Source organism: Coregonus clupeaformis, chromosome 30 (assembly GCF_020615455.1).
Source record: "Coregonus clupeaformis isolate EN_2021a chromosome 30, ASM2061545v1, whole genome shotgun sequence".
NCBI classification, from domain to species: Eukaryota; Metazoa; Chordata; class Actinopteri; order Salmoniformes; family Salmonidae; genus Coregonus; species Coregonus clupeaformis.
Genome location: NC_059221.1, coordinates 53,911,234 through 53,937,893, shown reverse-complemented (window position 1 = coordinate 53,937,893; position 26,660 = coordinate 53,911,234). Strand labels below are relative to the sequence as shown.

Sequence of the window (26,660 nt, the reverse complement as noted above, 5' to 3'; positions counted from 1 at the left end):
ATAATTTCTATGCTTTAACTCGGACATTAGGAAAGCCATCACGCTCGCCGATATCTCATTTGCTAGCCCTAATCCAATTAGCATGTTAGCATCTGCTTAGCTTTCACATCGATTTAGCGGCTAGCTCGCCCAGCAGCAAGATAAATGGGCCCTGCTGAGTTTGAGATCTTCGCTGGTCATGCTAGCTGGACTGCTAATTACAGTCAAAAAGAAATAGGCCTAGACATTAAAGACAAGACTATCAATGTGTGGGAGCTGGTGCAAAAAACTATCCATGCAATATTCAGGTTCTAGTAGAAAATAGGACGCAATTCCAGGTCAGTAAGGATATCAAATATCAGATATATTCTTTCAACAGCCCTGCTCTCAGTTCACACTTGAAACTGAACCACATCAAACCAGTCTGAGCTGGTATCTAGTGGAAAAGGTTCCCTTGGGTTGATGGCATAGGAGGGACTGCCCAGGAAATACCACCAGTATGTCACATTTAGGCTCACACTGCATGTTCATAGTAGTATTAGCCTGCGTTAAAAATCAGCCCAGGGCTGTTGATAATGCTCCTTGGGTGAAGATAGAACATTTGCTTGGCAATGGACAAGGAGTTAGTCTCATTCTTTCTGAGCGATTCTACCATGATTCGTTAATAGCATGTCGCCTAGGGTCTGACAGCCATAATGTTGTTTCTATGGTAGCTTGTTTTATCAGTTTTACCCTCAGGAGAGGGGTATTTTTGCAAGTCATCTTTTGTCTGCCATATGACAAATAACAGGCTGCTAGAGGGAGGGATGGTACACTAGCCTCACGTAACCAGCCCCCTGTGAGGGCTTCTCAAATGTCAAAACGCTGCTTTTCCAAATGGCAATCCAGAATAAACATCATAATTCTGGCAGCTAGCATTGAGGGGACATCAGGAAAGTGGTGAGAGAATAAATATGTGTGAAGGAAGGGAGGAAAGAGTGAGTCAAGATGAAGTCATAATGTGCACCGCCGTCATTGTTTTGCAGAGGCTTGACAGGTGCTTGGTGGTTATCTTCAAGATCCTAGTGCTCAAGGATATGCTGAGAAATGTATTAAGGTGAGCCAGAAAATTGAAATCTATATGCAACTCAGAGGAAGACACTATTGGCCAAAGCAAAGCGTTTCTTGAGTGTTCTTTGAATCAAGCCTACCTTCCATTACCAGTCCCGAGGGGACCGACGGATACTGTACCTCACCAACCAGACTTGCTTGAGACACACATAAAACGCTAAAGCCTTCATATCTTAACTTTCACTCTGTCAGAGAGATGACACACCCAACCTTCCATGGCCTGTTGGGGAGATTGTGTAATCCCAGCCCATGTTTCCTAGGCAGGGATTAGCAATAATCCCCCCACACAAAGCGGGGGAGAGTCTACCTTCTCTCCCGCTTTGCTAATACTGCAACTACCTGCTGAGTCGCTTACTGAAACCCCCAAAGCAATGACAACCCACACAACCCAACACAAAGCCAAAGCCTCTGGTTATCGGTGAATGGTGAAAGCCTCTTCCTCTCCCCATGTGTTGTGAACAGTTCCTGTTACTGCCGCCTTTGAAAAGGCAATTCACCAGGGTATTTAAGATAACACTACCTAAAAAGGTGTTGAAACGAGGGAATGGGAAGTAAAAACATGTTTGTAGCTCCCTCTCCCCGTGAATCGCTCTCAGCGATGCTTTTGTGCTCTTACATGATGTAATACACTGCAAATTCGCATTAAACTGCGAGACGGGCCCCTACAACCGGGGGGGGGGGGGATTGAATGTAGAATACAAAAATGTGGCGTAATAATCTTTCCAATTACATTGAAATGGTGGGTGCGAGTCTGCCGGTTATGAAAATGGCTTTGTGTTAATGCCATTGACACAGAACACAGGCAGGGGATAAGAAAGAGGGGATTACGGGAGAGAGGGACAGCGGCTGAATAGGTGTAAGCAGCGCAGTATGCTAGAGCTTAGCTAACTCTGACTGAGCTGATAGCAACGTGTGTGTGTTATTGAAGTATAAAAAGGTGAGAACCTGGGAGAGAGAGGGAGGACGGGATTGGAGGTAGGGAAACGGAGAGACAAAGAGAGCGCACAGTGAAGGAAGGTGTTGAAAGGAGAGAGAGAGAGAGAAAGAAGAGGGGGAATAGACAGGTGAGGTAAAGGAAAGGAGTGTGCTTCACCGGACCTGACCACTGTCTGGAGTCTGGACAATCATAGTCTAGCAAGCCTCTCTCACCCAACAGACTTGGAGCTGGTGTGGTCAAACTGGCGGGACCGGCATAGAGAGTAATGCCAGGCAGTGAAATTAGATCATGGCTATCAATTGTCTGTCCTTTGCTCTAGTAAGGGGAGTATAGAAACCTTCTATGCTCTGGGTAGAAGTTGGCAGTAGGGACAGATCTAGGATCAGCTTACGCTCCCCTTCACCCTACTCCTGATAGCACTAAAGAAGTATCCTAATAGTAACTAATGACATCCATTGCCTTATACGAAGTGTTCGATTGTGAGAGTACAACTTGTGCGTCAGAGTTACCATACACGGCTTCGCTTGAAAAGTGATGTTCTAATTCCATTTCTATGGATTGCACTTCTCTAAAAGTGAAAGCCTCATTGAGCAATGCTTGAGCACAGCCAGCTATTAAACTAGGACACTTCTTAAAAAACAAACTGATGACAGCATCGGCAAGTAAATCCAGGGGACAGAACACAAGCTGCTCTACCACCCACATGCTAAGGACATTGTTGTTTGACACTTTTATAAAACTCGAGAGCACCTGACAGTTCCCACATACACTCCCACACAGACGCTGAAACACCTGCCATTGGCTGCCTGCTGGAGGCCTGGCTGTGTGTCTGTCTGTCTCCACAGAGAACACTAGATGAGAGGATCAGAGAGCTGACTGTTCGCATATGTTGTTTTTACCAGTAAGTGTGTTCTAGTGTGCATGAATGAACATGATTGTGTGAGAGTGAACGAGAGAAAGTGTGTGTGTGAGAGAGAAATAATGTGTTTTGACACACAAGCCAGTTTAAAATCAGTGTGTGTGTGTTTTCTGATACACAGGCCAGTGCTAACAGGCTGGCTAAAAATACCCCAGTCAATGAGACAGGGTCACCACAGGGCAGCCTGTCAATACAGTCAGAATGGCCAACATCTTAATTAGCTAGCTTCACCCGGGTTTCTTTCTCACTCTCCATCCCTTTCTTTCTCATTCTCACTCATACTGAAAATATCACTTCAAGAGTGCATGTGCACAGGCTTAAAACAGTGTTTTTTGAATGGGGATGTAGTGTGGGGGGTATAGCAGTCTTGTATAAAGTTTCTTCAACCCTCACTAACTGCCAATTCAAAGAGACACTTGTAAACAAGGAGCCGACTATGTTCCTGAAGCATCTTCCAGGGAAAAGCTGTGTCACTGCTGCCAAGGGCAATGCTCTGGGCCAGGGCTTAATTAGAGAGTGTGCTCAGTTACCCAGAATAGTTACACGTTTATGTAAAAAATAATGTAAACGGACCTGATGTTTAGAGAGGTTCTCTCTTGTTCTCTTTAAACAGGAAAGGTCCGGTTGAGGGCCTGATACTTCTCCCCGAGGCCTGATACTGTTCTGTACATTCACTACTGTGCACACTTTATAAAGAACCTACCCACTGGTCTATACAATAGCCCAAAGGCATTAACAAACATGCTGTAGGCTTAACAGTAGCCTATTCCGTGTTTGATCTGCTACTTACATTATTAAACAAATAAAAAAAAAGGTTCAATAGATTACTAGGCAACTAGGCAACTTTGCCAAGTGTGTGTGTGTGCAGATATGAGCGCGTGTGAGGCAAAGAGAGAGGGTTCATGGCGTGCCCATCAGCGAGCGAGAGACAGAGAGAGATAGGCAGAGCGAGAAGGGCAGAGAGAGAGCTGGAGGGTGGTCCTCCATGTCCCTTCTCTTCTCGCTCGCCAGCGGCCTCTGGTACGGTTCACTAGTCCTTCCTGACGTCCCTGACCATATGCTAATATAAACAAGCTGTCCCTCGTGATTAACAACCCCAAAAACATGCTCTAGGCTTGTCCCTCCACATGTATCTTCCGAAAAAATCAGTATTGCTGGCATCCCAAGTCTACAGTGTATCTAGTAATGTTGGATATGTATGAACACAAAAGCCGAAGTCTGAGTCTCTCAAGGTAAAGATATTGTTGCAGGTGAATTCATCAGACCATTTCTAGGGCCCTATAAAAATCTGCATGTGGAAAACGAGGACGGAATCGCAGAATCCAGACATTAAAAAGGGAATTCAACAATAAATAAATAAAATGTATTGAACTTAGTAGGAAATTAACTAAGGCAAGCGTTAAATGGTGATAGCAGACACCCGCATAGCAGATGTTTTGGCAGTGTGGGAGGTAGAACTGCATTGAAGCTGTCAAATTGGTGAGTACCCCACATCAGTGAGCACCCACTCGCGTTAGAAGTTCAGAACGAGAAAACATAGCCTACAGAAATAATTAAGTATCAAATTGAAAAATCGTTAAACGAAATAATGAGGATTTCTATCATCCTAATTGAGGTGTAGAATACATCTCACATTCCAGTGTTCAAACTTGTAAACAAGGCTGCATGGGATTTCACCAATGGCAATATCCTCTAATAACAGGAGCCGCTTGTGGATTTGACAGCTCTAACACAGTTCCATCACGACAACGCCAAAACAACCGCTATCCGGATGTCGAATAAAGTGGTTCTGATCGAATAGAGCCCTAGATGTATTAAATTTATCAGAAAAGTAATTCATTTGCCTAAGTTAAATCACAAGACACGAACAAAATGCTTCAGTGATTCATATTTTCCTGCAACTTTCTGAAACGTTACAGGAATGCCCATCAGTGTGTGGTGCGCGCGTATGTCTAGTCTACACTGTGTAGCCGTTAGCGATAATGTTAATGATAACCTGATTTTTAACTGTACGGTTTTGTCTTTCACATGTTTTCTTCATTTTTCCCAGACCTCAAAAGTGGTCTCCTGATGTGGTTTAAGCACTGTTGTGGACTAAAAAATGTTTTCTATTTAAAAAATGTGGTTTTGAGAGCGAAAAACTAAAAAACTGGAACCTGGAAAAACAAAATGGAGAAAACAGAATCAGGCAAAAAATCCAAACTGGTTTTATAGGGCCCTACATTTCTATAGCAAGCCAAATGTATTGTTTCAAGATGTAAGTAATAAAGATATAACCAATATAAACTAGAGAGAATAATGACAATCAGGGTTCCATTCTAAGTCACTTTCAGAATTCCATGGCCCCAGTGGAGGGGCATGGATTTAACATGCACACTTTAGGCTGAATCAATATGAGCTATATCGGTTCATTGACCCCTCATGCCATCCATGTTAAATAATGCACTCCTCACTTAACCGCCACTCAACATCCTAAACAGGCCCTCATTATCTTTGAATGAGCTACACGGCCGTGACAGCGACATAACTGCTACGCTGCCCGCCACACAGGGATCTTGTTCCACTGCTTTGGTTACATGTCCGACGCAGCTAGTCAACCTTGGCTGTTGGCACAGTCAGTAATTACGGCTACAGGTAGGCTACAATGTTAATTTCATCTCCCTATGACAGAGCCAACACCCAGAGCCATTTGGGTCTGCCACTGACTACCAAGTTGAACCAAGGGTTCAAGAGTTCACGCTGTTGTTAACACAAAAAGGTCACTCAAGCTATAATTACAGACATAACAATTGCAGTTCTCCTTTGAGGGGGCATGGTCTACATTGGCTAGGCTAATTATTGTGATATGGGAGCTTAGTTACAATTTAGAAACATGGAGCAGTTTTAATTCCTGTACCAGGGTCAGAACTATGCACTGAAAAAAGGGGAAGTGTACAAGTGGGCTCCTGAGTGGCGCAGTGGTCTAAGGCATTGCATCGCTGTGCTAACTGTGCCACTAGAGATCCTGGTTCGAATCCAGGCTCTGTCGCAGCCGGCCGCGACCGGGAGACTCATGGGCGGCGCACAATTGGCCCAGCGTTGTCCAGGGTAGGGGAGGGAATGGCCGGCAGGGATGTAGCTCAGTTGATAGAGCATGGTGTTTGCAATGCCAGGGTTGTGGGTTCGATTCCCACGGGGGGCCAGTATAAAAAAAAAAAGTATGTATTCACTAACTGTAAGTCGCTCTGGATAAGAGCGTCTGCTAAATGACTAAAATGTAAATGTAAATGTACAACAGTTTTTATGGGTACAACATATTTTCCTGACACTGTTGACGAAGGCAATAATTTAAGGTGGACATGTTTCAAATTCAACAATATAAAACACAAGATGGAACAATATGAACTCTATCAAACAGTGTAAAACTGACTGGATTGACTAGTTTAAGGACACAGTAAAACAATGTATTTTACAACTCTTGGATGAATCACTCCCTGAGTGTTATAAAAACACATTTTGATGCGTCTGTTATTCAGATGCTAACTGAAACACATTCCAAAGCAACTTCATTCTGAATGTAAATGAGGTGCAGAACTCAGATCTGTGTCTAATTGGCTGTGGATGCAGACACCAGATGTTACACCAGGTGCTACGTAAGAAAGCCTACTCAAGCTTATCATATGTCTACTTCAAGCAAACCTAGGAGTTTTCTCGCTTTCTAGCTGTGTTAAGAAGCCTCGTTATGTTTAGCTGAGTTGAATGAGTGGCTCCGGCAGCAGTCTGCCTGTCTAAGCTTAATAATAAAAATTAAAAACATTTGAATTACTGTAACCGTAATTCAAATGCAATCTATACATACATATGTATATACACCAGATGAATTTACACAAGATATACTAAGAATGATATGTACAGCAGTAGATATATTAGAGTGAGCTATGTCAAGAATCAAGTATATAAATAAATATGCGGTGAGTATAAACAGTGTAACTAAAATGCAATGTACAGTAGTAGAAATATTAGAATGAGGCATGTGGAGAATACAGTATTTAAATACACAGTACAAAAGCCCATTGCAAAATGGATAGAATTGCAGGAAATTAACTTCTGGACCAGAGTCCGGAATGTAAATATATATATATGTGAATGGTGTGTATAGACAGTATGAGGGCTCTACAGTGCGACCATTTTACTCGCATTTGCATCTAAATATTTAGCTGTGCGACCTGGAATTAATATTTAGGAGCACCAGTGTACCCCAGCCCCTGAGTACCATGGAGAATACACAGAGCGCAGATTCATGACCGTCATGCTTGCACCCATACTACAAAGAAAACAGCTTGTTACCGCAAAATATTTTTATTGTGCTCCTAAATTTCTTTGTGTGCTCCGACATTTTTCAACTATAAAAACAAAAGTTAGCATAGAGCCCCTTAGTATGGACAGTATGTGAATACAAAAGGTGTGTACAGCAGTAGTTATATAGGATGAGCCATGACTAGAATACAGTATGTACACATGAAGTGGGTAAAACGGTATGTAAACATTATTAAAGTGACCAGTGTTCAATGACTACGTACATAGGGCAGCTGTCTCTAAGGTGCAGGATAAAGTACCGGGTGGTAGCCGGCTAGTGACAGAGTCTAAGGTTCAGGGCAGGGTACAGGGCGGAGGCCAGCTAGTGTTAACTGTTTAACAGTCTGATGGCCTGGAGATAGAAGCTGTTTTTCGGTCCCAGCTTTGATGCACCTGTACTGTCTCCGCCATCTAGATGGTAGCGGAGTGAACAGGCCTTGGCTCGGGTGGCTGAGGTCCTTGATGATCTTCTTGGCGTTTCTGTCCAGCCGTCTACTGCTGCAGTGTCCACCAACACTGGCTCTATTCCCTCCAACTTAGCTCCCCCTTGGCTAACGGACACAATCATCCAGACACACAAGCGCATACATGCACAGTCGCATACAAGTGAAAGTGTGCAAACACGGACACACACCTAAGAGAGTGGAAGCCTAACTGGGTTCTGCTGACGGTTTTTTTCTCCTTGGCAGACAACACATGCCAGATCTCTGCCTGGCTGCCTTATCTGTCTGGAGTAATTGGGTTTTCCTGCCACTTCGACACAGTTCCACAACAGCCAACTTCCAAGGCAACCGTACGCAACAGCACACAACAGTGCTGAAGAAGAACTGTTACCTAGCTAGACAGACTGTAGAAAATGAGGAACAAGCCAACATGGAAGAACAATCAATAGCCTGTGGTACGGCACTGCTAATAACGCTGTATGTAGCAGAAACCAAATGGGGCTAGACATTGCTAAACTGACTGTTAATGATTAACTCTGGTACTTTGATCGATAGAGAAAGTGACTAATGTGGTCTGAAACGGGCTGAGCTGCCTAGAAATATCCATGACTAATCACTTAGGTAGCGGCCTCATGTACTGGAGGATCTGGAAAGGCTGGAATGGCACAGCTCGGGTCCAAAATGACAGTCTGTCTGTCTGTGCTTTGGCTTTCAGGGATGAGACATCTCTATTTCTGTCTGCTTCCGGCTCGGAACCAGAACTCAAGCCCTGACGCAACTAATCACAGCTTGCCTCGCCATCTCCATTTTTAAAAGCGATAGACATTGGCTTGTATTCGGAAGTATCATTTATTTCCCTCCCACCCTCCTTGTATCAGCTCTGTTTCTCATGGTAAACAAGTGATTGTATCCTGGAGGTAAGGGATGATGGATGGGCCTGTTACTGGGTACGGAGACGATGCCTGACCCACCTCTGTTATCGCTCATAGTTGACAGGTTTACATGTTTCTGTAATGGTCATTACTTCTGAGGGATATCCGAGGGCATTGACCATGTCTGCACAAACAACTGTCTTCAGATACCTGGGGAAAAGACAAGAGCGCTCTCAGGAGGACAAGAATCACTGAGCTATGAAGACTAAATGAATAGCTGCCATATTGAAATAATTAGGCCATACGCGATCTTCATTGGTGTCGGAGGCGGCATGGGTCTGTTAACAGAATGGACAGTGTGATCCGCTGTGCTCAGAAGTCTCAGCCAGGTGTCTTCAGTTGCTGTCCAGTAGACCAATCGACTGGTCGACATTTTTAAACGTGTATTTTTCCATATATAGACATCCTATGTGTTTTAAGCGCACTGTTTCATTAACTAATGAAGACACATATGACTAGAGGGAGTCTGACCGCAATTGATTTGATCTGACCGTTTGGAACAATGTAAACAACACTAAATCAATTATAAGCGTACCAGAGACTGTTGTAACAAGCCTTTATTACAGCAAAGACTAAAAAGTTGCATGCATTCGTGAATGCAATTGCCGACATGGAACGGTTTATTTATTGTTTACGCTAATTATTCAAGGGTCGCTCTGCTATTTTATTGTAAAACTAAAATGCATGATTGTATTTCAAATCATGAATGACGCGTATGCTGTGTGATGACACGAACGAATGAATGATTGATACAGTAGCCTATATAGCCTATGTAAGTTACGGTATTAAGACTAAACAGGATGAGCTCTTAGGCCCACAGCTCGATGGTGGTTATACAAGGCTGCTATTCAAAGCCTACTAAAGATAATGACATTGATGATCATAATAACAATAACAATAAAATATAAATATTTTTCGGACAATCTTGAAGGGTGTAAACAACACTCAATAAATTATAAGTAATACCAGAGAGGCTGTTCTGACGGGAAAAAAGTGTAAAGCCTTTATTAAAGCATAGCAAAATTGTTTATCTGATATGTGGTTGCGCGAGGCTTGGTGCTTACAGAATCAGTAGGCTATTAAACAAACACTCAAACAGGCAACACAAGCAGAATCTGTCTTATTTCTGTAGCTACAGTGAGGGAAAAAAGTATTTGATCCCCTCCTGATTTTGTACGTTTGCCCACTGACAAAGAAATTATCAGTCTATAATTTTAATGGTAGGTTTATTTGAACAGTGAGAGACAGAATAACAACAAAGAAATCCAGAAAAACGCATGTCAAAAATGTTATACATTGATTTGCATTTTAATGAGGGAAATAAGTATTTGACCCCTTCTCAATCAGAAAGATTTCTGGCACCCAGGTGTCTTTTATACAGGTAACAAACTGAGATTAGGAGCACACTCTTAAAGGGAGTGCTCCTAATCTCAGTTTGTTACCTGTATAAAAGACACCTGTCCACAGAAGCGATCAATCAGATTCCAAACTCTCCACCATGGCCAAGACCAAAGAGCTCTCCAAGGATGTCGGGGACAAGATTGTAGACCTACACAAGGCTGGAATGGGCTACAAGACCATCGCCAAGCAGCTTGGTGAGAAGGTGACAACAGTTGGTGTGATTATTCGCAAATGGAAGAAACACAATAGAACTGTCAATCTCCCTCGGCCTGGGGCTCCATGCAAGATCTCACCTCGTGGAATTGCAATGATCATGAGAACGGTGAGGAATCAGCCCAGAACTGCATGGGAGGATCTTGTCAATGATCTCAAGGCAGCTGGGACCATAGTCACCAAGAAAACAATTGGTAACACACTACGCCGTGAAGGACTGAAATCCTGCAGCGCCCACAAGGTCCCCCTGCTCAAGAAAGCACATATACATGCCCGTCTGAAGTTTGCCAATGAACATCTGAATGATTCAGAGGAGAACTGGGTGAAAGTGTTGTGGTCAGATGAGACCAAAATGGAGCTCTTTGGCATCAACACAACTCGCCGCAAAGGGACGGGGCCATGTACCGTCAAATCTTGGGTGAGAACCTCCTTCCCTCAGCCAGGGCATTGAAAATGGTTCGTGGTTGGGTATTCCAACATGACAATGACCCAAAACACACAGCCAAGGCAACAAAGGAGTGGCTCAAGAAGAAGCACATTAAGGTCCTGGAGTGGCCTAGCCAGTGTCCAGACCTTAATCCCATAGAAAATCTGTGGAGGGAGCTGAAGGTTCGAGTTGCCAAATGTCAGCCTCGAAACCTTAATGACTTGGAGAAGCTCTGCAAAGAGTGGGACAAAATCCCTCCTGAGATGTGTGCAAATCTGGTGGCCAACTACAAGAAACGTCTGACCTCTGTGATTGCCAACAAGGGTTTTGCCACCAAGTACTAAGTCATGTTTTGCAGAGGGGTCAAATACTTATTTCCCTCATTAAAATGCAAATCAATTTATAACATTTCTGACATGCGTTTTTCTGGATTTTTTTGTTGTTATTCGGTCTCTCACTGTTCAAATAAACCTACCATTAAAATGATAGACTGATCATGTCTTTGTCAGTGGGCAAACGTACAAAATCAGCAGGGGATCAAATACTTTTTTCCCTCACTGTAGATATACACTACATTGCCAAAAGTATGTGGACACCAGCTCATCGAACATCAAAATCATGGGCATTAATATGGAGTTGGTCCAATCTTTACTGCTATAACAGCCTCCACTCTTCTGGGAAGGCTTTCCACTAGATGTTGGAACATTTCTGCGGGGACATTTCTGCATTAGTAAGGTCGGGCACTGATGTTGAATGATTAGGCCTGGCTCGCAGTCGGCGTTCCAATTCATCCCAAAAGTGTTCGATGGGGTTGAGGTCAGGGCTCTGTGCAGGGCAGTCAAGTTCTTCCACACCGATCTCAACAAAGCATTTCTGTATGGACCTGGCTTTCTGCACAGGGGCATTGTCATGCTGAAACAGGAAAGGGCCTTCCCCAAACTGTTGCCACAAAGTTGGAAGCACAGAATCGTCTATAATGTAATTGTATGCGGTAGTGTTAAGATTTCCCTTCACTGGAACTAAGGGGTCTAGCCCGAACCATGAAAAACAGCCCCAGACCATCATTCCTCCTCCAAACTTTACAGTTGGCACTATGCATTTGGGCTGATAGCGTTCTCCAGGCATCCGCCAAACCCAGATGATTCGTCCTTCGGCCTGCCAGATGGGTAAGCGTGATTCATCACTCCAGAGAACGGGTTTCCACTGCTCCAGTCCAATGGCGACGAGCTTTACACCACTCCAGCCGACGCTTGGCATTGCGTATGGTGATCTTAGGCTTGTGTGCGGCTGCTCGGAGATGGAAATCCATTTCATGAAGCTCCCGACAAACATTTATTGTGTTGACGTTGCTTCCAGAGGCAGTTTGGAACTCGTTAGTGAGTGTTGCAACCGAGGACAAACAATTTTTATGCGCTACACGCTCCAGCACTCGGCAGTCCTGTTCTGTGAGCTTGTGTGGCCTACCACCACTTCGCGGCTGAGCCGTTGTTGCTCCTAGACTTTTCCACTTCACAATAACAGCACTTAAGGTTGACCGTGGCAGCTCTAGCAGGGCAGAAATTTGACTTACTGACATGTTGGAAAGGTGGCATGCTATGACGGTGCCACGTTGCTCTTCGGTAAGACCATTCTACTGCCAATGTTTGTCTATGGAGATTGCATGGCGGTGTGCTTGATTTTACACACCTGTCAGCAACGGGTGTGGCTGAAATAGCTGAATCCACTAATTTGAAGTGGAGTCTACATACTTTTGTATATACAGTGCATTCTAAAAGTATTCAGACCCCTCCATGTTTTCCACATTTTGTTAAGTTACAGCCTTATTCTAAAATTGTGGAAGGGTACCAAAAATATTTGCAGCATTGAAGGTCCCCAAGAACACAGCGGCCTCCATCATTCTTAAATGGAAGAAGTTTGGAACCACGAAGACTCATCCTAAAGCTGGCCGCCCGTGCAAACTGAGCAATCGGGGGAGAAGGGCCTTGGTCAGGGACGTGACAGCCTGCTTGGAGATTGCCAAAAGGCACCTAAAGGATTCTCAGACCATGAGAAACAAGATTCTCTGGTCTGATGAAACCAAGATTGAATTATTTGGCCTAAATGCCAAGCATCACGTCTGGATCAAACCTGGCACCATCCCTACTGTGAAGCATGGTGGTGGCAGCATCATGCTGTGCTGATATTTTTCAGCGGCAGGGACTGGGACTAGTCAGGATCAAGGGAAAGATGAACGGAGCAAAGTACAGAGATATCCTTGATGAAAACCTGCTCAAGACCGCTCAGGACCTCAGACTGGGGCAAAATTTCACCTTCCAACAGGACAACGACCCTAAGCACACAGACAAGACAAAGCAGGAGTGGCTTCGGGACAAGTTTCTGAATGTCCTTGAGTGGCCCAGCCAGAGGCCGGACTTGAACCCGATCGAACATCTCTGGAGAGACCTGAAAATAGCTGTGCCTGACAGAGCTTGAGAGGATCTGCAGAGAAGAATGGAGGAACTCACCAAATACAGGTGTGCTAATAATCTTGTAGCGTAATATCCAAGAAGACTCAAGGCTGTAATCGCTGCCAAAGGTGCTTCAACAAAATACTGAGTAAAGGGTCTGAATACTTATGTAAATTCTATTTTTTATTTGTAATAAATGTGGAAACATTTCTAAAAACCTGTTTTTGCTTCGTCATTATGGGCTATTGTGTGTAGTTTGATGAAAAAAAAAACAATTTAATCAATTTTAGAATAAGGCTGTAACGTAACAAAATGTGGAACTAGTCAAGGGGTCTGAATACTTTCCGAATGCACTGTATAGTGTATCTGGATGATTTATAAAGCCAGGCACATTTAACAGTTAGGCTGTTGATTATAGACCTAATTAAGTTGGGGTATCCTCTCTCCTCACTTTTCTTAGATAATTAAGGCAAGGGCTGTTTTCTCGACTCCTAACTCCACTGCTGCCGCCGCCGCATTGTTCTCAACACCAATATGCTGGTTAACTTTGCTATTATGCACATAGAAACATGGTCTAGGAAAAGGGGCCAATTCAACAGCGCACTGATGTTTCAGAATCGCGGACAGCGACCGCTATCCAACGCAGGAGAAAGCGCATTTGTTATTAAAAATATATATATATTTTTTGTGTTGCACCATTGTTCTTCTGTAATATAACCATATACAATTTCAGTAGCGCATGTCTTAGAGTGATGGACTCCGCCATCCCCACGGCCTCCACAATGGATTAGTCCACTCAGACAGGCACGAATCATAGGTGTCCTGTACACCATTCATTATTTTTAGCTACTGCTCGACTAAAGAAATCTCGGTCGACCAACAGCCTATCGACCAGTCGACTAAATGGGGTCAGCCCTACTGTCCAGACAGAGTCATCCAGGCAGAGTCATCCGCAGTGACACCCCAGTGAGACATTATAGACCCACCACATCCACCATCCTGCTGTTTGATTAAAGGCCCTGTCCATCCATCGGTACACACTGATCTCAGTACAGGGGCTCCTCCAGAAGCTCGACCCTTGGTGCCCCGTGTGAGAACAGTGGGCCTAATTGAGCAACTATTCATCGCCTCTCGATACCTGAATAGGACTATAAATCCCTGTTGTTCACCAGAAGCTGCCTGAGTTTGACAGAGACAATGATCAACATTTCTGTAAATGTGCCAGACCGTGTCTGTCATTTTCATCTGGGTAAGCCCACTGTCTCCCGGGAAGAATGTCGGTCTTGCCAAGAGGAGAATAATGGTGATAGAAACGGCCGACGACTAGCATCAAGCATAATTCAAAACAGATTACTCAAGCACTGGCACATTTACATTTTACATTTTACATTTTAGTCATTTAGCAGACGCTCTTATCCAGAGCGACTTACAGTTTAGTGAATACATATTTTTATTATTTTTTATACTGCCCCCCCGTCGGAATCGAACCCACAACCCTGGCGTTGCAAACGCCATGCTCTATCAACTGAGCTACATCCCTGCCGGCCATTCCCTCCCCTACCCTGGACGACGCTGGGCCAATTGTGCGCCGCCCATGAGTCTCCCGGTCGCGGCCGGCTGCGACAGAGCCTGGATTCGAACCAGGATCTAGTTGCACAGTTAGCACTGCGATGCAGTGCCTTAGACCACTGCGCCACTCAGGAGTCCGCCTCCATTTCTCACACCAGTCTCTGCATAGAACATATTCCATAGAACACATTACATATGCACAAATCACAACGATGAGTCATTGCGAAACATCGCTAAGTATTTTTCCCCATAAGAGACAACCTGAGAAGGGGGATGGATTTACGCAACTCTTTTTTGTTTTGGGTTGCACTGCAAATGAAGGTTCGGATGCCTTGTAAGGATCCGACGGCGAGCGAGTAAACTGCCTCTCCCATCAATACTATTAGCCAACGTTCAATCTTTTGAGAATAAAATTGACGATTTAAGATTACGGTTATCCTACCAACGGGACATTAAAAACTGTAATATCTTATGTTTCACGGAGTCGTGGCTGAACGACAACAATGATACCATTCAGCTAGCAGGCTACACGCTACATCGGCAGGACAGAACGGCTGGCTCCGGTAAGACAAAGGGTGGCGGTCTCTGTATATTTGTAAACAACAGCTGGTGTACAAAATCAAATACTAAGGAAATCTCGAGGTTTTGCTCGCCTGAGGTAGAGTATCTTATGATAAGCTGTAGACCACACTATTTACCAAGAGAGTTTTCAGCTATATTTTTCATAGCTGTCTATTTACCACCACAAACCAATGCTGGCATTAAGATTGCACTGAATGAGTTGTACAAGGCCATTAATCAACAGGAAAACGCTCATCCAGATGCAGCGCTCCTAGTGGCCGGGACTTTAATGCAGGGAAACTTAAATCCGTTCTACCTAATTTCTACCAGCATGTCAAATGTGCAACCAGAGGGAAAAAAACTCTAGACCACCTTTACTCCACACACAGAGACGCATACAAAGCTCTCCCTCGCCCTCCATTTGGCAAATCTGACCATAACTCTATCCTCCTGATTCCTGCTTATAAGCAAAAACTGAAGCAGGAAGCACCAGTGATTCGGTTAATAAAAAAGTGGTCAGATGACGCAGATGCCAAGCTACAGGACTGTTTTGCTAGCACAGACTGGAACATGTTCCGGGATTCTTCAGACAGCATTGAGGAGTACACCACATCAGTCACTGGCTTCATCAATAAGTGCATCGATGATGTCGTCCCCACAGTGACCGTACGTACATACCCCAACCAGAAGCCATGGATTACAGGCAACATCCGCACTGAGCTAAAGGGTAGAGCTGCCGCTTTCAAGGAACGGGACTCTAACCCGGAAGCTTATAAGAAATCCCGCTATGACCTCCGACGAACCATCAAACAGGCAAAGAGTCAATACAGGTCTAAGATTGAATCATACTACACTGGCTCTGACGCTCGTCGGATGTGGCAGGGCTTGAAAACTATTACAGACTACAAAGGGAAGCACAGCCGCGAGCTGCCCAGTGACACAAGCCTACCAGACGAGCTAAACCACTTCTATGCTCGCTCGAGGCAAGCAACACTGAAGCATGCATGAGAGCACCAGCTGTTCCGGACGACTATGTGATCACGCTCTCCGTAGCCGATGTGAGTAAGACTTTTAAGCAAGTCAACATTCACAAGGCCGCTGGGCCAGACGGATTACCAGGGCGTGTACTCCGAGCATGTGCTGACCAACTGGCAAGTGTCTTCACTGACATTTTCAACATGTCCCTGACCGAGTCTGTAATACCAACATGTTTCAAGCAGACCACCATAGTCCCCGTGCCCAAGAACTCTAAGATAACCTGCCTAAATGACTACCGACCCGTGGCACTGACGTCTGTAGCCATGAAGTGCTTTGAAAGACTGGTCATGGCTCACATCAACAGCATAATCCCAGAAACCCTAGACCCACTCCAATTTGCATACCGCCCCAACAGATCCACAGATGATGCAATCTCTATCGCACTCCACACTGCCCTTTCCCACCTGGACAAGAGGAACACCTACGTGAGAATGCTATTCATTGACTACAGCTCAGCATTCAACACCATAGTGCCCTCTAAGCTCATCACTAAGCTAAGGATCCTGGGACTAAACACCTCCCTCTGCAACTGGATCCTGGACTTCCTGACGGGCCGCCCCCAGGTGGTAAGGGTAGGTAACAACACATCTGCCACACTGATCCTCAACACGGGGGGCCCCTCAGGGGTGCGTGCTCAGTCCCCTCCTGTACTCTCTGTTCACCCATGACTGCATGGCCAGGCACGACTCCAACACCATCATTAAGTTTGCCGACGACACAACAGTGGTAGGCCTGATCACCGACAACGATGAGACAGCCTATAGGGAGGAGGTCAGAGATCTGGCCGTGTGGTGCCAGGACAACAACCTCTCCCTCAACGTGACCAAGACAAAGGAGATGATTGTGGACTACAGGAAAAAAAAAGAGGACTGAGCACGCCCCCCATTCTCATCGACGGGGCTGTAGTGGAACAGGTTGAGAGCTTCAAGTTCCTTGGTGTCCACATCACCAACGAACTATCATGGTCCAAGCACACCAAGACAGTCGCGAAGAGGGCACGACAAAGCCTATTCCCCCTCAGGAGACTAAAAAGATTTGGCATGGGTCCTCAGATCCTCAAAAAATTCTACAGCTGCACCATCGAGAGCATCCTGACTGGTTGCATCACCGCCCTGGTATGGCAACTGCTTGGCCTCTGACCGCAAGGCACTACAGAGGGTAGTGCGTACGGCCCAGTACATCACTGGGGCAAAGCTCCCTGCCATCCAAGACCTCTATACCAGGCGGTGTCAGAGGAAGGCCCTCAAAATTGTCAAAGACTCCAGCCACCCTAGTCATAGACTGTTCTCTCTGCTACCGCACGGCAAGCGGTACCGGAGTGCCAAGTCTAGGTCCAAAAGACTTCTCAACAGCTTCTACCCACAAGCCATAAGACTCCTGAACAGCTAATCATGGCTACCCGGACTATTTGCACTGCCCCCCACCCCATCCTTTTTACGCTGCTGCTACTCTGTTAAGTATTTATGCATAGTCACTTTAACTCTACCCACATGTACATATTACCTCAACTACCTCAACTAGCCGGTGCCCCCGCACATTGACTCTGCACCGTTACCCCCCTGTATATATAGCCTCCCTACTGTCACTTTATTTTACTTCTGCTCTTTGTTTTTCTCAACACTTTTTTTTTTTTTTTTTTGTTGTTTTATTCTTACTTTTTTGTTTAAAATAAACGCACTGTTGGTTAAGGGCTGTAAGTAAGCATTTCACTGTAATGTCTGCACTTGTTGTATTCGGCGCATGTGACCAATAAAATTTGATTTGATTTGATTTGATTTGAGTTAGCCTAAGCGCCTAATGCTACAACTGTTGTCTGTCTGATCTGATAAGAGTGCATTTTATGAGGCTACTAGGGCAATGGGAAACAAGGCCAAAAGAAATGCCTGTTTATTGAACCATTGTGTCCTCCTGCCTTAATCCCAGTCAAACCTGTTTAGATCAAAACCAACAACAATGCCATTCCATGGAGTTAAACTTCACCAGCTTTGACCTGGATTTGTATAGACATGCTCGGGTTGATAGGAAGAGCCTGTTGGACTTGATAAACTGTGGCAGGGCAATGAGGTGAGTTTCTCCTCTGTGCCTTAGTGTAAAAGGGAAACTTCCTCCTCAATTGCTCAGCTTTCTGCCACACCTTTTACGGCCTCTGAACGGCTAACCTGTGACGTGGACCACGATGCAACAGGACACAACAGTACAGTTGAGTCAACAACTCAGTGCTTTGCTCTATAAAGAGCCATTACAAAATGGTATGAAAGCTAATTTGGTGACTGATGAAGGATGAGAAAGGAGCGGGAGTATAAAAATAGACCAACAACTTGGAAATATTTAGGTGGCCAAGTAGTGAGTCAGGGGCAGAGCCATGAACAGGTGCCGAGTCAACAGGGTGTAATCCGTAGGCCCAGCATAAAGCTGTGATAAGCAGCACATTTTCCCAGTCTCATGACACTCTCACACACAATAACACACTGCAGTGTGGTTTTACCAGCATTCTACAGGGAGGCCTCTGCACTGTGGAGAGAACAGCCTACACACACCTGTTCTATGACATTGCAAAACAGGATAGATGGAGATCCTTCATCAGTCACAACAAGCATGGAGTGTTCGGCTTGAAAGAAGACATAACATTTCAGCCTGTACTCAAATATGTTACTGCTAACTTATGTAGGGGGTCACTATCTGGCCTAAAATTAACGTGAGACCAAAGACTTCGACCAGACGACCACGTGTCAATGTGGTCAAAGTGAACAGTCGCCACGACTACCAGAGGGAACTCAAACAGATTTGTTTCATAGCAGCTTTTGCCTGACAGGAATAGAAGGCTTGCTTTGATTTCCCTCTCTCCTGTATATCAGACATCCATTTCACTATGCCTCCGGTTTTGCTGTAGATGGACAGGTGTGACTGCTCTTTCTGATGCACCTGCTACACACATTAGGCTAAGCTTAGTGAGCCTTAAACAGATGCTTAGGCACTCTCTCCTTTCTTTCTCTCACTCTCTTTCTCGCATTCACACGTTTCTACGTTTAACCTGACACATAAATCCAGAAGATTTCACACTACTCAAGGCCGTGTCTCTTGTGTGGATTATGTTTTTTTTTTAAACACACAGCTGAGAACAACTATTCTATTAATAACCTTAGTGTTAGGCTAGGTGATGTGTCGCGAGAGTGAAGTAAAGGATGTACAGCCGGAATTAGTAGAATTTGATTTCAGAATTTGCCTAACGGTAGCTTGCCTAGCACATACAATATTGTATTGAGTACACATGAGGAGGCCCCTTGAAATGACTCATGCTAGAGGGCAGTGTAAAAAGGGTGCAACCAACCGTGGATCATTAACCAATGAAACTGTACCCGAACCGTTACCATGGTGAAATACGATTTTGAGAGGTAGCACAAAATATCAGGACATCGCATAATGATCAATAGCACAAACATATGCTCAATAGCACAAACAGATAAGCCCTTACACATAGGCCTATGGGAAACTCCATGGAAAAAATACACCTTGTATATGCAAAATAGGGAGGCCTAGCCTAGGCCTACAACAACTGCAACAGGCTGCTAAACCAAACATGTTGAGTCTTTCTTGGGATACATTTGTTTAAGGAAAATGGTTGAACAATAATTTGACAGGACTTGTTTCTTTGACTTGTAAATCACCTTCAAGGCATAGGCTCCAGAGACCGGGTGGGTGTCTGGCTCCAAGGCTACGACTGCTCCAGAAACATTATCACAGTGCTGAATGGCAGCCACAGACAGCCATTTACTTTTCACTTGGACAATTAGTCAAATCCATGTCAAGGTACCTGACAAATACCACAGGTCTGCTCAAAAAGACTAACAGCAGAGTGTAGGTTGCCCTCCTCTCAGCAGCAGTGAATGTCAGTGATGACGTTTATGTCCTTGTATTTGTTTGGGCTGAAAAGACACATACTGATCTGTGGAGGCTGCTGAGGGGAGGACGGCTCATAATAATGGCTGGAAAGGAGAGAATGGAATGGCGTCAAACACATATTTGATACCATTCCACTCCTTCTGCTCCAGCCATTACCACAAGCCCTGTGTGTCTTATTATGGTTCGCCTAGAACCCGTCCTTGACTGCTGCTGGAATCTCAATCTTTTCCAATTGAATAATGGCTGTGTATTACAGAAATCAGTGTGCACTGTCTCTCTTTCTCCTTAGCTTTTATTTTCCTCTCTCTCTCTCTCTCTCTCAAAAGGTCAGTTGTGTCACAGAGAATGGATCAATAATCAGTTCAAATTTACTGGCAAAATGCTTACCTCGTATCCTCAGTGCCATTCAATCCAGCATCGTCTCAGCATCTGCTAAAGAGAACAAAATCAACAATGATCATATAGATATACAGTACCAGTCAAAAGTTTGGACACACCTACTCATTTCAGGGGTTTTTCTTTATTTGTACTATTTTCTACATTGTAGAACAATAGTGAAGACATCAAAACTATGAAATAACACATATGGAATCATGTAGTAACCAAAAAAGTGTTAAACAAATCAAAATATATTTTATATTTGAGATTCTTCAAATAGCCACCCTTTGCCTTGACAGCTTTCCACACTCTAGGTATTCTCTCAACCAGCTTCACCTGGAATGCTTTTCCAACAGTCTTGAAGGAGTTCCCACATATGCTGAGCACTTGTTGGCTGCTTTTCCTTCACTCTGCCATCCGACTCATCCCAAATCATCTCAATTGGGTTGAGGTCGGGGATTGTGTAGGCCAGGTCATCTGATGCAGCACTCCACCACTCTCCTTCTTGGTAAAATAGCCCTTACACAGCCTGGAGGCGTGTTGGGTCATTGTCCTGTTGAAAAGCAAATGATAGTCCCACTAAGCCCAAACCAGATGGGATGGCATATTGCTGCAGATGCTGTGGTAGCCATGCTGGTTAAGTGTGCCTTGAATTCTAAATAAATCACAGACAGTGGTCACCAGCAAAGCACCCCCACACTATAACACCTCCTCCTCCATGCTTTACGGTGGGAACTACACATGCGGAGATCATCCGTTCACCCACACCGCGTCTCACAAAGACACAGCGGTTGGAACCAAAAATCTCAAATTTGGAATCCAGACAAATTTCCACCGGTCTAATGTCCATTGCTCGTGTTTCTTGGCCCAAGCAAGTCTCTTCTTCTTATTGGTGTCGTTTAGTAGTGGTTTCTTTGCAGCAATTCGACCATGAAGGCCTGATTCACACAGTCCCCTATGAACAGTTGATGTTGAGATGTGTCTATGACTTGATCTCTGTGAAGCATTTATTTGGGCTGCAATTTCTGAGGCTGGTAACTCTAATGAACGTATCCTCTGCAGCAGAGGTAACTCTGGGTCTTCCATTCCTGTGGCGGTCCTCATGAGAGCCAGTTTCATCATAGAGCTTGATGGTTTTTGCGACTGCACTTGAAGAGACTTTCAAAGTTCTTGAAATGTTCCGTATTGACTGACCTTCATGTCTTAAAGTAATGATGGACTGTCATTTCTCTTTGCTTATTTGAGCGGTTCTTGACATAATACGGACCTGGTGTTTTACCAAATAGGGCTATATTCTGTATACCCCCCTACCTTGTCACAACACAACTGATTGGCTCAAATGCATTAAGAAGGAAAGAAATTCCACAAATTAACTTTTAACAAGGCACACCTATTAATTGAAATGGATCCAGGTGACTACCTCATGAAGCTGGTTTATTTGAAGAATCTCACATATAATAATAATAATAATAATATGACATATGATTTGTTTAACACTAACACTTTTATGGTTACTACAGTGTTATTTCATAGTTTTGATGTCTTCACTATTATTCTACAATGTAAAAAATAGTAAAAATAAAGAAAAACCCTTGAATGAGTAGGTGACCAAACTTTTGACTGGTAGTGTACGTACATTAAACGTGCGCAATCGCACAACACACACACTAACTTAAAATGTCACGCTGGACTTGCCACACACACATCCTTTAGTCAAAAGTTGTGTAATTATGTGGTTTGCATCATGTTGTCATCACTTAAACATTTGCTCAGGTGAGAAATGTTTCCAACGATGTATTCCAATTTGCCAACAGTCTTCATTTGAGATAACTGTTGGCCACAACAGTATAACTAGCTACTGTACGTATGCAATGACTAACGTTACCCACCTGGCTTCTTAGTTGCTTCAAAGAACAGGTTAAAACATATGAAAGTAATGTTCTGATTCTGTTATGTTTTGAACTATAAAGGAAACACGGGCAATGTTTTATCGATTAGTAAGCTTATGTTGCATAATAACCTATGCATACACTGCTAGCTTTGACAGCTAACAGTAACGTTAGCTCGCTAGCGTTTAGTTATAGGTGAAACAAAGCCCTAGCAAACTCCCTAGTTTAGTTTGGGATGCAACTACATCTAATGACTAGCTAATTTAGCTAGTTACTAGTAGCTAGCTAGCTGTCTCAAAACAACTCTCGCTTTTACATTTCAACATTAACTCTTGTGAAACCCCTAATTGAAATTGTTTGTTTAACAAAATAACAACGAAGTTGTTTGTGAAAAACAATCTTTGTAAACCGCTGGCTACGTGACATTTCTCGACAACAAAGCAAAGGTGTCAAAACTGAAACTCCGATAAAGAGGTGTGTTTTGCCTAAACAAGCGCGACCTTACCGTGTCCCGAGTTCATAATCTCTCGCGCAAGCAGGATTACAAAATCCACTGAATGAAGATGAACAGTTTACAGGACAGTAACAAAACGTTGTATTGTTATCACTTCCAAGTACTGCGTCGTTGTCTGAGCCTCATTTCTTGCCCAGCCTGTTGACAGCTGAACGCTGGAAGCACAGAGTTCCTGAGTGAAAAAAAAACATGAACGTCTCCCAAGGCTAGAGTAATCAAAGTCGATAAGTAGGATCATCAACCGAGCGCTCGCGCGTTCGGGGATTGATTATACTGAAGTTTTGGGATTGTTTTTATTTTTATTTCAGGCCTATAAAATGGACTTGAAATAGATGTCACAAATAAAAAGGTTACGGAAAATGTTCAATGAAAATGACATAGGCCTTTATAGGTTATAACTGGAGCACAGTTAGAGCACACAGATACACTTTGTAACTTCGGTCTTTGTCTTTCCACTGTGGATTGTCTCATAATTCTACAAAAAATAAATAATAATTGTTCTTGACTATCTATAGCCATCAAACACAGTAACATGCACACTAAATGCCATAATTCACTTCAAATGATGCATCAGCGATTCTCTTGATTTCAAAGAGTAGATTATTATTTGTGTCATTGAATCCATTGGAAAAATAAGCATGACTTGTGTGGGAATTGCTTGTTCATATATAATATAATGGGATTCTATCTTCGATTTATTATTATTTTAAACCTGCTGATGGCCCTGACATTGATGCGTTATTGAATACCATCAAGGTCATGATGTAATTTAAATCACAGTTAGATTTTTTTCACCACCTCCTGAAAGCTGTGCCCATTGTATGACTTTCACACAGCTTGAGATTGTCCTTGGTTGAGAAAAGTGCAATTAGTTTGAAGTGGTCTTCACTGATTTGCATAATGGCTTGCATGGCAATGAAAGCATCGCCATCTAGTGTTAATGACTTATAACTGTTGCTACTCTCCCAATACATTTGGGACATCTTTGTATCCACTACAGAAAATAATCTCTGGAATCTAGCTACATTACATTTAATGCACATTTTTACGCTATACAAATGACATTTAGACTATGTTTAGATTCGTCACAGACTCTATCCAAATCTTACAGAATACTAGGCTATACCAAAAATAAACAAAGAGCATTGAGAAACAACTCTGCACCACACCTTACTTGTTCAAGATGTCTTTAATCAATTCAATCACTTCCTTCTTAACTCTGTATCTTTCATCTCTCAAAGACAGAACCACAAGCAAGGTAAGCTACAAACTCAAAGTATTCTAAATTAAATTATTAAGCCCCTTGCATGCAGACAAGATGAAAGAGAATTCTGCCCAGATAGAAACATGGCAGTTGGCACAGTATCTCAAATCTGCAGTGGATGACGTTTGTCTGCCTACCGACTCCACCAGTGGTGTGATGGTAATGAGCTGTGACACAAAATAAATGTAACTTTAGTCTATTGTTTTCATTTATTCCCTTAATAAGTCCTCACTGCCTCTCAAGTCCATCAAGCCCCACTCACTATTAATGAGATATTACTTTACTCTTCAACTGTCTTCTTATGTATATGTGTATGTCTCAGGATCAGCCAAATCTATTTGTATTATGCCAGTTTCAGTAGATGAAAATGATGTGATTATTTCACCTTCATTTTACAAATCTAAGAATATAAAAATAGTTTACCAAGTTACCAATTACTTCACAATGCAAGAGCTAGAGTAAAGCTACACTGAGTATACACATACAGTGGGGAAAAAAAGTATTTAGTCAGCCACCAATTGTGCAAATTCTCCCACATAAAAAGATGAGAGAGGCCTGTAATTTTCATCATAGGTGCACGTCAACTATGACAGACAAAATGAGAAAAAACATTCCAGAAAATCACATTGTAGGATTTTTAATGAATTTATTAGCAAATGATGGTGGAAAATAAGTATTTGGTCAATAACAAAAGTTTCTCAGTACTTTGTTATATACCCTTTGTTGGCAATGACACAGATCAAACGTTTTCTGTAAGTCTTCACATGGTTTTCACACACTGTTGCTGGTATTTTGGCCCATTCCTCCATGCAGATCTCCTCTAGAGCAGTGATGTTTTGGGGCTGTCGCTGGGCAACACAGACTTTCAACTCCCTCCAAAGATTTTCTATGGGGTTGAGATCTGGAGACTGGCTAGGCCACTCCAGGACCTTGAAATGCTTCTTACGAAGCCACTCCTTCGTTGCCTGGGCGGTGTGTTTGGGATCATTGTCATGCTGAAAGACCCAGCCACGTTTCAACTTCAATGCCCTTGCTGATGGAAGGAGGTTTTCACTCAAAATCTCACGATACATGGCCCCATTCATTCTTTCCTTTACACGGATCAGTCGTCCTGGTCCCTTTGCAGAAAAAGAGCCCCAAAGCATGATGTTTCCACCCCCATGCTTCACAGTAGGTATGGTGTTCTTTGGATGCAACTCAGCATTCTTTGTCCACCAAACACGACGAGTTGAGTTTTTACCAAAAAGTTCTATTTTGGTTTCATCTCACCATATGACATTCTCCCAATCCTCTTCTGGATCATCCAAATGCACTCTAGCAAACTTCAGACGGGCCTGGACATGTACTGGCTTAAGCAGGGGGACACGTCTGGCACTGCAGGATTTGAGTCCCTGGCGGCGTAGTGTGTTACTGATGGTAGGCTTTGTTACTTTGGTCCCAGCTCTCTGCAGGTCATTCACTAGGTCCCCCCGTGTGGTTCTGGGATTTTTGCTCACCGTTCTTGTGATCATTTTGACCCCACGGGGTGAGATCTTGCGTGGAGCCCCAGATCGAGGGAGATTATCAGTGGTCTTGTATGTCTTCCATTTCCTAATAATTGCTCCCACAGTTGATTTCTTCAAACCAAGCTGCTTACCTATTGCAGATGCAGTCTTCCCAGCCTGGTGCAGGTCTACAATTTTGTTTCTGGTGTCCTTTGACAGCTCTTTGGTCTTGGCCATAGTGGAGTTTGGAGTGTGACTGTTTGAGGTTGTGGACAGGTGTCTTTTATACTGATAACAAGTTCAAACAGGTGCCATTAATACAGGTAACGAGTGGAGGACAGAGGAGCCTCTTAAAGAAGAAGTTACAGGTCTGTGAGAGCCAGAAATCTTGCTTGTTTGTAGGTGACCAAATACTTATTTTCCACCATAATTTGCAAATAAATTCATAAAAAATCCTACAATGTGATTTTCTGGATTTTTCTAATTTTGTCTGTCATAGTTGACGTGTACCTATGATGAAAATTACAGGCCTCTCTCATCTTTTTAAGTGGGAGAACTTGCACAATTGGTGGCTGACTAAATACTTTTTTCCCCCACTGTATACACTGAGTATACAAAACATTAGGAACACCATCCTAATATTGAGTTATTATTTTTTGCTTTTTTTGCTAAATCATTTTTTAAATGTAGGAAATGTAGTAGGTAGTTAGGTTGTTCCACGAAATGAGTGCCTTTTGATATTTTAAGTAGAAATTGTGCACCAATATTGAATTTTAAAACCCCCTTCTATTCAGTGAAATGCCCTTTAATATAGACCACATGGAGAATTAAATCATTCAGATTTTTTATTTGAATAAAGATTTGCTAAAGTGCCAAAATTCAGCATTTTGAAATGTCCCTCCATGCACCTTCTGTGACTT

The 26,660-nt window shown here is 43.4% G+C and overlaps 1 protein-coding gene across 1 annotated transcript in view; it reads right to left on the bottom strand.

Moving 5' to 3' along the window:
- Positions 1-23,169, bottom strand: part of LOC123481315 (testis-expressed protein 2-like) — a 57,091-nt gene extending 33,922 nt beyond the window's left edge. Inside the window, 2 exon segments of the mRNA XM_045209681.1 lie at positions 20,599-20,643; positions 22,984-23,169. The gene's annotated coding sequence lies outside the window, so the exon portion shown is untranslated.
- Between the last annotated feature and the right edge of the window lie 3,491 nt (positions 23,170-26,660).